Source organism: Triturus cristatus, chromosome 5_1 (assembly GCF_964204655.1).
Source record: "Triturus cristatus chromosome 5_1, aTriCri1.1, whole genome shotgun sequence".
Classification (NCBI taxonomy): Eukaryota; Metazoa; Chordata; class Amphibia; order Caudata; family Salamandridae; genus Triturus; species Triturus cristatus.
The window spans coordinates 722,208,715-722,223,624 of NC_140587.1; positions in this window are offsets into that span (position 1 = coordinate 722,208,715).

Genomic DNA, 14,910 nt, shown 5'->3' on the forward strand with positions numbered 1-14,910 from the left:
ATATACGAATGTATCTATTTTATTGGCGTATTTGCACACAGCACAACTATCCTGGGAATATTACATACAGCCAAAGAGTTAGGATATATTCAAAATTACACTAGACTATATAGCCAGGATATTATAATTACAAATATAAATGCAATTAAAAGGTTGCCTCAATGATCAGTAGCTGTCGGCAACTCCTAGTTTAGGTCCTACAAGTTAATTACGAGAGGAGCAGAAATAGATCAATACTATAACACCATACAATACATTGCCAGTAATAGGTTTTCCATCTGGGTATTTTACCGTAGAAAGACCGAGCAAGCATTATGCCAGGATACCCATACCTCATATAAGGAATCTGACCAGTAACTGAGTAATGCACTATGAACACACCAGCACTTTATTCACTATGCACGTAACTACTATTATTATTTTGCACTTGCTAATCACCAACACATAGCGGATAATTCACAATACACTAGACATTAACCATGGAGTACCCATCAGAACTTAGGGAATATACCAACAACAGTGGTCTACTTCACACACATTATTCGCAATCATAATTAGAAAGGTTATATGTTTACATATACAACAAAATTTATATACTCATATGAGATCAAATTGCACAATATATATGTTGTATTTTATATAATATATATATATATATATATATATTCACTGAAAAAACCATAGGTTTCACACATGTTATAGTTAGCGGAAATTTTACTGATAAAAAACCAATGAAATTGCCCCGTTATAGTTAGTGCTGGCAACTATAACTCACGCGACCGCAATCCTCTGCTGATGCTAATACTGTATTTAGACACTTATTTGCCCATGTCTTCTTCCATACATTTTTAGCTATACATATATTACAAATATTTTTTTTTATAAAGACACATATGTCATCAGCAGAAGATTGCGGTTGCGTGAGTTATAGTTGCCAGCACTAACTATAACGGGGCAATTTAATTGGTTTTTTATCAGTAGAATTTCCGCTAACTATAACATGTGTGAAACCTATGTTTTTTTCAGTGAATTTGCAAGGTTTTTTAAATGCTAATTCCTAACTATAACGTGTGTGAAACCTATGGTTTTTTCAGTGAATTTGTACGGTTTTTTAAATGCTAAGTTACTTTACGCCATTCGAGGCGTGCGCGCCCACTTAACGCAGTGCGTTCCGTGCACGGTTTTTATCAACTTTAATAAGCCCTGTACATTTGGTGGCCTTCGGCCACCAAAAGCACAGGGGGTGGGGTCAATGTGGATAGTGTTTTTTTTATTTCGATTTTATAATTTCATGTTGCCAAAATATATTTTTTTTACTGATGTAATAAGCCCTTTACATTTGGTGGCCGACGGCCACCAAAATCACAGGGGGTGGGGTAAGTGTGGATAGTGTTTTTTTTATTTCTATTTTTTACCGTACGCTTACGGTAAGCGTACGGTAAGCGTACTCGGCGAAATTGCCGAAAAAAAAATAAAACCGTTTTTGCTCTTGGGGGATGTTTGGGGACTCCCTCAACATGACTATGTGGGAGGGAGTTGTCAAAACAGCCCCGTAACATGTTTTTGGGCATCATGTTTGATAAATAACACTCAGTGCGAGAGACAAAATGGCGGACGCCGCTTCCTGGTTTCGGCCGATTCGAATGTTTACTAAGATCTAAGAGCCAATCAGAATCGCGCTCGCCCACGCCACCGTACGCGTACGGTAAGCGTACGGTAAGCGTACCGTAAGCGGGCTCAGATATATATATTGATTTAAAGGCTATTTTCTCAGAATCTACTGAACAGATTTACACCAAACCTACAAAAGGCACTTCCTTGACCTACGGACTACCTCTCTGCCAAATTTCTAGTAATTCTGTTCAGCCGTTCGGGCTGTAGCTCGTTCTAAAGGTCCTATGGAAAAATGCATGGGAAAAACGCGTTTTGAGACCCCCCTTTTATCTCAGCCCCCGCTTGACGAATCCCCCCGAGACTTTCAGGGTAGGAGCGGAGCGTAGCGCCCCACCTATTTTGAGAAATTCGCGAGGATTCATCGAGCGGCGCCAAAGTTATTCAAAATAGAATGTTGCGGATTTCCTATGGAAAAGGGGTCCTAACTATAACTACCTACTGGCGACCGCCAGTAGGTAATATATATATATATATATATATATATATATATATATATATATATATATATATATATATATATATATATATATATATATATATATATATATATATGTTTTTAAATTAATTTATCATGTTTTTAATTTGATTTATTATATCATAACTTATCTAATTCGAATAATGGACCTCTTTAAAATCGATTACAAAAAGTGTTGCCTATATGGGCAATATTGTTAATATTTTTTCTATGTCTATGAATTTGTAAATACCACGTGTTATGTGTTACAAAGCACTGTCACATTAAGAACGAGCAAAACGCTTTCCTCTGTGTCATGTGATCAAGGCTTACCTTGGAGCCAAAACGCGTTAGGCCAAAGGAGCAATAAAAATCAATCTTTGAGCACAATACAGTGGTCCGTTTCCGTCTGTGCGGGTGAAGCCAGGAACGACGGAGTGTATATATATATATATATATATATATATATATATATATATATATGGATATATATATATATATATATATAGATATCTATATATATATATTCTACTGGCGGTCGCCAGTAGATAGTTGTAGTTAGGACCGTGTTTCCATAGGAAATCTGAAAATTCTATTTTGAATAACTTTAGCGCCGGTTGACGAATCCTTGTGAAATTTTCAAAATAGGTGGGGCGCTCCACTCCGCTCCTACCCTGAAAGTCTCGGGGGGATTCGTCAAGCGGGGGCTGAGAAGAAAGGGGGGTCCTAAAACGCGTTTTCCCCATGCATTTTTCCATAGGAACCTTTAGTCCAAGGTACAGCCCGAACGGCTGAACAGAATTACTTGAAATTTGGCAAAGAGGTAGTCCTCAGGTCAGGGATGTGCCTTTTGCATATCTGGAGTCAATCTGTACAGTAGTTCCTAAGAAAATTGCAGTTAAAAGTACATAAATATCTATAGGCGTGCACCGTACGCGTACCATACCGTACGCGCACGGTGCCGTGCGCGAGCATAATTCTGATTGGTGGTTACATGACAGTAAACATTCCAGTCTGTCGAAATCAGGAAGTGTCGGCCGCCATTTTGTGTGTCTCACACTGAAAAACAAAGGTAAAGAACGTGAAAAGGGGGCAAGGTAGAGAGTTGCAGACCCCCTAGCCTTTGTCAGGGGGTCCAAAAAAGACCCAGAAGTGTGAAAAATAAATTTAAATTTTTTTTAAAAAAATCGCGACGTGCGCATACCGTGCGTGTACGGTACGCATACGGCGGTAAGAAAAAAAAAAAATAGAATTAAAAATCAAAATTAAATGTTTAAATGTTGGTTGGCTCTAAAAAGAGCCGTTGTGTTTATTGAGTGTTTTTTTGGTACCTACAAGTAAGTACCGATGCAGAGTCTAAAGTTCAAGAGGAAGACTCTGTTCCCTTCATCATTGAAATGTACACCGTCTCCTCTATAAATGTCTTGCACGTTGTAACGCAAGTTGTTGTGGTACATAGAACCCATACCATAGTCTCTGAGGAAAGCAGAAACAGACTTATTGACGTGCTTTCTTGCTTTGTCAATCTGCGGACAAAATTGGTTGGACCAGTTCCACTTTTGCCTTTGGCATATATTAGAATATGCAAAGGCAGTTTGTGGAAAAAGTGACATCAATTGCAAAAAGGTGTCCTTAACAAGCATTTCCAGACCTACCCCAGTTAATGTGCCTAGGTCATTTCCACCACAGTGCACAATAATAAGGTTAGGCCGTGGGAGATGTAGAAAGGTTTTCACCAAAGGCATTAATTGGTGCCACTTTAACCCTCTCTGACCAATCCATTTAATGTCTACATTTGGCAAAGCAAGGTCTTTCACAGTACCTCTTTTTCTGCAAACCTTTCACTCCAGAAGACATAGCTGTGACCTACAATCCACACTGTGAACATCTTTCAAGGAGATCTGGATGCACTCAGAAGGTGTCTTTCTGTAGAATGGCAATATGAAAAGAAAGATAGTTGTAAAATGGAGGCTAACATACTTTTTTTTTTAAAAAGAACTGATTGGCTGATTCAAACTATTTTACAGTTAAAACTAGGCTGTATGTTTAGATTTTTACAAGCATGTTTTGTATTGGCTCAGAAAAATGTGTACCCACAGAATATTACTTTGGATTTGCTGTTAGGTTTGAAAAGTCAAGCACTCTTGATCTTTGGATTAGAAACATTGTGTGCTGAACTTCTGACCTCTCTGCTCACACCAGAGTTCCATGTCCTGTTGCTATGGTAGCAGGCAGAAGTCATGTTGGGGGAAGGGATCATTTGGAAAGGGTTGAAATTTGCAACCAATAGAAATGTGTGTTTCCATTTGAAAAAAATGTGGGAAGCACTGTGATTTTGAGTTTGTATATGTGTGGAAAAAGAGAGGGAAACATTGCCATTAACTGGTTCTGGTGAGAGGAGAGAGGTGTACAGCTCAGAGATTCTGGCTCTGATAATCTGCTATTTGAGTGCCACATTTCTTTCTGAACTAACTACTTTTAAAGGTGAGTTATGAATTTGAGAGGGAATGTATGTGGTGCATTTTGATATAAATAATAGAAATGTGATTCTTCATTTAAAGTTGTTTTTCACATTTTGTGTTTTGGGAGATATTTAACTGTCTTGAACTTGTAAGATATTATTGAGAATGTCTTCACCATAAGTTAAGGTGTACTGGTATCACCCAGGAATAATGTTTTCTGCCTAGAATCACACCATGAGTCTGTCTGCACACAGGAATTGTTATCAGAGATTTCATTCGTGTTGCTCTTGCTCTGTTAGCCTTGCACTCACAGGAAAGGGGCAGTTTGTTTTCTTGAATTGTGATGGTTAGCATTCAGCAGAAATCACTTTCTCACAAATGAGAGGCAAATGCAAACACATTTGAAAATAGCATGGTACATTTTCCTAGCACTTTAAAAGTTGTGTTTTACATTTTATGTTAAGGAAGATATTTAAGTGCCTTGAACATGTCAGATATTATGGAGTATGTCTTCACCATAAGTTAAGGTGTACTGGTATCACCCAGGAATACTGTTTTCTGCCTACAATCACACTATGAGTCTGTGTGCACAAAGGAATTGTTGTCAGAGAAATAATTTGTGTTGGTCTGGTTCTGTAAGAATGGCATTCGTAGGAAAGGCGCAGGTTGTTTTTTAGAACTGTGATGGTTTGTATTCAGTATAAAAAAGCTGTTTGGGCATGTGCTATTTTCTGTTTCTGAAACATATAATGAAAATGTGTCAGACTGTTGGAGTAATTATCACTTGCTCTACCACAGTAGTAAGTGTGCTTTCAAATTGCATGTAGCGTTACATACATGTCTCCAATGTTTATGCAGTTGCGCAAGCGTCCATGCAGATCTCTTTTGCACCTGACAGTAGACAGTCTCCAGAAGGACAGTCTTAGCAGAGAGCAAGCTGTTTCTCATGTACAGTCATGCTTACTATTCAGCGCTGTGTGGTGTTTCAGATAGCAGTGAGTAACGCTAATACATTGAACATCACCAAGGCTCATTTCCTTTGCTAGAGTGTAGTACGTCATTCAGGTTGCACATGTTCATGGTCTCAAAAAGCAGTTTGGGCATGTGCTGTTTTCTGTTTCTGAAAAAAATAATGAAAATGTGTCAGACTGTTACAGTAATTATCACTTGCTCTACCACAGTAGTAAGTGTGCTTTCAAATTGCAAAGCAAATTTCGTTTTCTGCCTAGAATCACACCATGAGTCTGTGCGCACACAGGAATTGTTGTCAGAGATTTAATTCGTGGTACTCTGGTTCTTTTAGAATTACATTCGTAGGAAAGGGGAAGCTTTAATTCGTGTTGGTTTTATTGTGTTTTTCACTTATAGGAAAGGGGTAGATAGTATTATAAGATTTGAAAAGCACAAAAAAAATATAGTAATAAATTTAAATTACATAAAGGTATTTTTTTTTTAGTTTCTTTCAGATATTGCTGACCAACAGTTATGGCAAACACTATTGATCTGTTTCAGATGAAAAAAGCACAAGGAACTCCCGTGAGTGTATGAGAGGAGAGCATGGAAGCTCGTTGTTTTCCCCAGCTGTTTCCTACAGGAAAAGGTGGACGATATGATGAACGTCCAGTACAGATTCCTGCTTCTGAGTATCGGACTACAAGATTATATGCAGAAGATCCCAGATTTCGTCAAAGTATTCCTTATTTGTTCCATCTTTTATTTGAAAGTGACTTGTCAGCACTATCTTATGCAGTAAATCACATTTTGAAAACTGGAGTACATCTACGTAATGTGACTGCAAAGGATTTTATGAACAAAGTGCAACAGCGAGATGATCATTTGGAATCTCAATTGATTAATCTAATGGCTTGTCAGCGTGGGACCAATGAATATTGGTACCGACGCCATGGAGAATTGAACCGTATGTTACGGAATTTAGGAACTCCTACATGGTTTCTCACCCTAAGCTGTGCTGAGTACGCTTGGGATGATCTTCTGGATTTTCTTCGAGAGGCAAATTCAAATATTGAAAACATCCAATACAAGACAGCAGGAGAATTGTGCTCATTGGATCCGGTTAATGTTTGCAGATATTTCAATCATAGATTTGAGGCTATGATGTCCTTCATCTGCAATAAAAAAAATCCACCTCTTGGAGAAGTTGTGGATTTCTTTTGGAGAAAAGAGTACCAAGCAAGAGGTGCTCCTCATATTCATATGCTGTTGTGGATCAAGGATGCCCCAAAATTTGGAACAGATTCTGATGATGCAGTTTTAAGTTTCATCGAAGAATATGCAACATGTGCTATACCTAAAAGCACAGAAGAGAAAAACTTAAAAGTGCAAGTTTTACGTTTCCAAAGTCATCGGTGTGGAAAATACTGTCGACGAAAGTACAAGAGAAAAGACAAATTCTACACAAAATGTCGATTTGGATTTCCACGACCTGTTCTTTCAAAAGGAAGAGTCAACAGTTTTATGTCAGCGGTGCGACATACTATTACAAGAAAATCGCCTAAAAATACCTACAACCTAAGAAGAAAAGAAGAGTCAAAATATATAAATGACTACAACCCAGTCATTTTATCCATGTGGAATGCTAACATGGATATTCAGTATGTAGCTGACAATTCTATTGCTGTTGCTTGGTATGCCACATCTTACATCACTAAATCTGAGAAAACGGAATTGAAGGAAATGTGGGAAGAGATTCCTCACGAGAAGACTGTCAGTAAAAAGCTATACAGTTTCAGTTTAAAGATGTTATCGCATCGAGAAATTGGATCCTATGATTGCTCAGATAGGTTATCATCTGCAAGTCTGTACTCCAAATCCAGAAGAATAATTTGGGTAAGTTTAGGCCTTGCAGGAATGCGAAATCGGGTACTGAAATCTGTTGGAGAAATTGAATATTTGGCAGAGAATGACCCGAAAAGTACAGATATTTTGAAATCAAACATGTTGGACACATGTTACCCAAAAAGAAGTCGTCATCTTGAGAACATGTGTCTCTATGAAGTGCTGCAGAACTATATTTTTACACGGAGAGCCACAGAAGACATCAACAATGGAAAATATAAAGTAATTGGTGAGGAAGGATGTTTGGTGAAGCAAACAAAAGGAAGTTTGATTAATCACAGGAAGCTGAGTTGCGACACTCCCGACAAAAAGGAATTTTACTACTTAGCACTTTTACAGCTGTTTAAACCATGGCGTTCAGAGGATGAATTACTTGGAGATTTTCACAGCTATGAAGATTCCTTTAATGCATGTAAAGATACGATTGAATGCAGTACTTTCACAAATTATGTGCAAATGTTAAATGAAGAAATTGAACAGGAACCTACAATTGCAGCTGAAGTAGCTAGAGACAGTTCTCAAGACAGCCAAAGTTCTGGAACACTCAGTCAAGACCCCTTAGGACAACCATTCGTAGAAAATGAAGCTGCAATAGCAATGACTGAAGTGGAAACAGCTATGAATCAAGCCCAGGAAGATTTAATAGACTTACCAAATTTGGAACAGCAACTGAATGAAGAACAAAAACAAATTCATGAAGAAGTCACAAAAACCATTGCTCATGGATTACTACATGAAAAGAAAGAGTGCATCATTTGAACCAATCAGGATGTATGTGAGTAGACAAGCTGGAACTGGGAAAAGTTTCTTAATTAAAGTCATCCGAAGCTACCTACAGCAAAAAACAGATTCAACTTTGTCTTGTGTTGTTACTGCTCCAACTGGGTTAGCAGCATATAACATAAAAGGAATTACCTTAAATCGCTTGCTAATGTTACTAGTGGAGCATGAGAACAAAATAGAATATCACAAGCTAACAGGAGAAGCATGCTTCGAAGTTTCAAGAGTGTTGAAGAAGATGCAAGTTCTCATTATTGATGAGGTAAACATGGTATCAAACTTAATGCTTGCCTTTGTGCATTTAAGAATGCAGCAAATTCTAAAGAGAGACTATGACGTGTTATTTGGAGGAAAACATGTTATAGTTTTTGGGGATCTTCTGCAGCTCACTCCAGTTAAATGACAACCAGTGTTTAATACTGTGACACATGAAGACACAAAGAAGTCATTAGGAAGTATTGGTAATGCAAATATTTGGTCATTCTTTGAGTACAAAGAACTCACTACCAATATGAGGCAAGCAAACGATGAAGATTATGCAAGTATTCTGAAAGATATCAGAATTGGACTACTCACAGAAGTTGGCAGAGAAGCATTACAGAGTCGGTTGCTACATAATTTATTTCCAAATGAAGAAATAGTTGCAGAGAAAATATACCAGAACATTGCAGAAAAAAATACTGTAATCTGCTTAATGCCAACACTACGTGAATGCTCGATATTCAATGAGGAACTTTTGAAATTGGAAAAGGAAGAGATTAAGAAAATGGAAGCAGTGGACAAAATTCAGCATGAAGGAATTACTATTACATTAACAGGAAAATTGAAAAAAAAATTGGATTCTCTAGAGAAGAACATTTCGAAAACAGCTGGATTACTAAAAAATCTTTATGTTTGTATGAACTGTCGAGTATTTTTAAGAAGAAATTTGGATGTAGAAAAAGGTTTAGTGAATGGAGCTATGGGTAAAGTTGTGGGTTTTGTGAAATACCAGAAAAAAGATGGAATTGAATTTTTAAAAATAAAATTTGATCAGATTGAAGAGGTTAAATACATTTGTCGTTGTTCAGTTCGTTTCTTGCTTGTGAAAGACTTATATGTACGTAGGAAGCAGTTTCCGTTTTCTCTAGCATATTGTGTAACTATTCACAAATCTCAAGGATTAACTGTAGATAGTGCTTTTGTAAACATTGATTCTACTGTGTTCAAAGAAGGTATGGCATATGTTGCTTTGTCACAAGTGAAAACATTATGTGGTCTATTCATGATAGACTTTGATGACTCAAAAGTTAGTGCTGATGCAAATTGTGTAAAGGAGTATAATAGATTAAGAAGAACCTATGCTCCTCATTTAGGTCAGTATCCTGTGTTTGAAAAACGTGTTGTTTCTCGGAAAAGGAGAATTGAGAATATCTGTAATGAGGATGTACAGAAGAGAAAACAAAAGGAGAGTGATGTGATTGCAAGCAAAAAGAAAAAGGACAGTGTTCAAGAGGTTGTTGGTTGTCATTTTGAAAATAGCTCTGGTGTCAACTGCTACGCTAATGTAGTGCTGAATGTTGTATTTTATCTTGAAAGTTTGCAAGAGCAGATAATACTAAATCATGAAAAAAGATTTTGTTCTCTGCTGAGTTTTCTTTTTGAGAAGCTGAGTAATGATAAAACTAAAATAGACAGTGCTTCTGATGTTAGAAAACTTTTCGATGTATGTTCAGGAAGTACACAGTTTACTCAAAATGTCCAGCAAGATGCACAGGAATTCTTGATGTATATCCTTATGGTACTGGAAGAAGAAGGGGTAGAAATAGAAAATATGTTTGGTCTCTCTTATAAATGGGAACATAGTTGTGAAAACTGTTTCAACACATGCAGCTCTAATGTTGATTCAGAAAGGTTCATATATTTAACATTACCAGAGAGTCAATCAGTCACTTTTAGTAAATTAGTTAAAGATGCCAATCACAGCATGGAATGTTCTAAATGTAAATCAGACATGTTTTCAACGTTATTTTTAAAGAAATATGGACAGTATGTAATTTTAATGATGCAACGTTGTAGAGCTGATGGTTCAAAATTGGACACATTAATAAAGAAGTTTACAGGACATCAATTATCAATATCAGGAAAAACTTTTGTTGCAGTTGCAATAATTTTCCATGATGGACCTTCGATAACTTCTGGTCATTACACAGTTCATCTTAAATGTGAAAAAGGCTGGACACTGTGTAATGATTCTCAATTGATTTTCAAGCAACATTTGCCTGCAGAGTTACCAAATTCCTATTTAATTTTTCTAAAACCAAAATTTTAGATACAAATTGCAACATCTGAACAAATCACATTTGCGATTTTATTGGATTACCATTGGATATTTCATCAAAAAAGAATTGAAAAATTACCATTTGGCCTCATGGAAAGGTAAAAATTTCTCTTGTGAACTTCTTTGACAGATAATATTTTGGTGTACGTGCTTAAGCAACAAGATTTACAGACGATATTTATTGAAAATAGTTATTGTTTTTAGATGATGTTTTTATTAAATATGTTACTTTTCTATAAAGGTATGTTTTAGTGAGAAGAGATTCTGGGCTTTTTTTAAACAATCCTTCAGATTGTTAATTTTTTTGCCCGCTGTTAAGTGATGAATGCAATTGGTTTCACGATTTACAGTGAAATTCAATATATTCTGAAAACAGCAAAAAAAGGGCAAAATATTGTTTTTTTAAATAAGAAAATATGTGTACTGTATTGTAAAATGTATTGTTAAATATTAATACTTTTTTTCTTTTTTTACAGATTGAGAAAGAAAATTTTGAAAAATTAATACTTTTTTCTAGCAATTAAAAAAAAACAAGTTATTGATAAATAAGTTATTTTGTTGGTCAGGTAAGTTTGAAATATCTGTATTTATCACACATTTACTTTCGTACTCCCTTGTTTTCACTTCTCCTCACTCTGCTTTTCTCATTTCCCTTGTGGTCTCTCAAGTACATTGAAGGGTGAAATAAATATATATATTTTTTTTAAAAGTGATAAAATAAAATAAAAAAAATTGTGATGTAGGGTGGCTCTTAAAAGAGCCCTTGTGTTAATACAGAGGAAAGAAAGAATGGGAATATTAAAAGGTACAGCACTTGTGCTGCTCAATCTTATTGTCAATGAGAGGATCCCCCATAGCAATAAGAGAGTAACAAGTGTTGCACCTTATATGTACTCTCTGAAACCTAGGGTAGATGTCCAGAGGAGCAGAAGAGGGTGATGCTCCCACCGCAGAGGAAGTGCTCGGCTGAGCTGCCGAAGATGTACTCAGCTGAGCTTCTGCGGATGTGCTCGGGTGACTTACTGGAGGGGTTACTTCAGTATGTCGAGCAAAAGTCCTGGGATGTACATCCCTAATGTGTCTAAACATAGAGAAAATTCCAAAATAATACTTCTTCCTTAGATTACCTCTAGATAAGACACGCCCACAAAGTCTGCAGGTGACTAATGGAGCATTGACTTTTTTCTGCCCCTCTGGAAATGTGAAAAATTCCCAGACAAAATAATTCTTCTGTTTCCTCCTTCTCTGTCTAATAATGCTGTCCTGCTCACTCCCAGAAGAGGACTGCTGCTCTGCCATTGTATCCCAAAGACAATTCAGCTCCTTCTCCTAGGGAATCACAAGCAGTAATGAGGGGAATGGGTGTGGTGTTGGAAGTTTCTGGAAATGAAACAAGTTTAAACCAATGAAAAGTGTTGTTTCTGGATCACATGACCTACCGTGCGCGCTCCGTACGCTTACCGTACGCGCACGGTAAAAGTACGCATGCGCGTACGTAAGACGCGCGCACACGCCTGTACGGCGGTTCCGCGTAACGCGCGCGCGCGCGTGCGCGTAGGGAGCAAGCGCTTACGCGTCGCAGAGGAAGTACGGACGCGTACGTAAATCGCGTACGCATGCGCACACGGAGCATAAATACTACGTACGCGCACTGTACATAAAGCGTACCGTGCGCGTACCGTAAGCTTACCGTACGCGCACGGTCAAAAATCTTAAAATAAATAAATAAATAAAGGTTTGTAGAAGATATTAACTATGTTATTCAACTATATCTAACCATTTATTTAAAAAAGGTGAACCTTTCTATATTGCAGGATACAGTAAATCAATGATTATATACATAGGTAGCATATTGTTTAAAAAAATAAATAAAAAGAAAAAAGAAAAAGAAAAGAAAAATGATTTAAAAAACCTTACAAATTCACTTAAAAAACCATAGGTTTCACACACGTTATAGTTAGGAATTAGCATTTAAAAAACCTTGCAAATTCACTGAAAAAACCATAGGTTTCACACACGTTATAGTTAGGAATTAGCATTTAAAAAACCTTGCAAATTCACTGAAAAAAACAGAGGTTTCACACATGTTATAGTTAGCTGGACATTTCACTCATACAAAATCATTGAAATTTCCGCGTTATAGTTAGTTCAGGTAACTATAACTCGCGCGCCCGCAATCCACTGCTGATGACGTCACATATTACATCACTCATGACATGGTCAGTGACATCACTCATGACATCACTGATGACATCTCAAATGGCATCACTGATGACATCACTGATGTTGTCATCCATGTGATAAATTACCACATCTTCTCACACCCTAACATAACCTTTGATATACCGACTCAAAATTTATGAGTTCCATTCTCAAAACCATACATACTGCAATACCAATAACTGCATACCCACTTATTAACTTTTAGGTCTTCATACACCCCCACACACTCACCTGTACAGTCACTCATACTTACAGTCACTCCATACAAAACTATCATATGAATTTATACACCTATATAGACACTCACACACTACCAATCATCCATAGAGGTACTCTCACACCTACTCAGTCATGCAAATAATCACACTCCCATTTACTCACCTATGCGGTTATACACACTCAACTTCACTTACTCCTAAAAATAGTATCACATTGTTACGCTCTATTAGAATCATTGATACAAGCACACACTCATCCATACAGTCACTCTCACAATCACGTACTCTCACATCTACCCACTTATATACTCTTACACGCATATATACTGCCTTTCACATATGTAGTTAGTCACAAATGTACCACTGAGATATACATTCAATCCATAACACACCCATACGTACACTCACTCAACCATACAGTCCATCACAGATGCACTTTTAAAACCATGCACCCATAGAATCACCCACTCACACATCTATGCATAGAGTCACACACACCCTACCCACACAAACACTCAGGAACCCATACAGATACTGAGACAAGCAATCAATAACTCATATAGACACTTATATAGGTATTCACAAAACCATGTCGCCACTTATACACCAACACACAGACACATACAAACATTTATACAGTTTAGTCACTAGTCTGCAGTAAGATACAGTTAAACGACTCACTTATACAGTCAGTTACGCACCACAGAAAATCATCCATTTACACACTTGTACACCCACTCATTCTTCAACAGGCCTTTCCCTATATATATTAAACCTATTAAAACTGTTCAGAAACACATACTCAATGAATGACGTCATCAGTGATGTCATCAGTGATGTCATTTTAGATGTCATCAGTGATGTCATCAGTGATGTCACTGACCATGTCATGAGTGATGTAATATGTGACGTCATCAGCAGTGGATTGCGGGCACGCGAGTTATAGTTAGCTGAACTACCTATAACGGGGAAATTTCAATGGTTTTGAACGAGTGAAATATCCAGCTAACTATAACATGTGTGAAACCTCTGGTTTTTTCAGTGAATATATATATATATGTGAACAAGGCTCGGACGAGCCGAAACGTTATGGCAACATACCGCACTATATAAATCTATTGCACTGATTACCTGGTCCGTGTCCGTGAATGCTTCGAAGCTTAACTACGGATGTTGGTGATATATATATACATACATATATATATATTCACTGAAAAAACCATAGGTTTCAGGGGTGTTATAGTTAGCTGGACTTTTCACTCGTACAAAACCATTGAAATTCCCCCGTTATAGTTAGTTCAGCTAACTATAACTCGCGTGCCCGCAATGCACTGCTGATGACGTCACATATTACATCACTCATGACATGGTCAGTGACATCACTGATGACATCACTGATGACATCACTGATGACATCATCCAGTGAATGTGTGTTTTTCTGAAAATTACATATGTTTTATATATGTATATCTCAAGGTCGATGGAAGAATAAATGGTGTATAAGTGTCTAAATGGATGATTTGTTTTTGAAAAATTGATTGTATAACTGACTGATTAAGTGTATCTTAGTGAATACATGGCTTAGTGAGTAATGTTTAAATATGTAAATATCTGTATCAGTCTCTCACTTTGTGTATAAGTGGCTGCATAGGTTGGTGAGTAGCTACATGAGTGTCTATATAGGTTATTAGTTGGTTTTTTGAGTATCAGTATGAGTGTGTGAGTGTCTGTACGGTTCGGTGGGGGTTATTACGTAGTGCATAGGTGCATGAATGAGTGACTCACTGTTTGTATGTGTTGAAGACAGCATGTGTGCAGGACTGTATGGGTGGATGAGTGTGTTAGTGAGTGAATGACTGTCTCAATGGTGTCTTTATGAGTAACTACATATGTTTTAAACTAGCATATGTGACTATTGGTGTA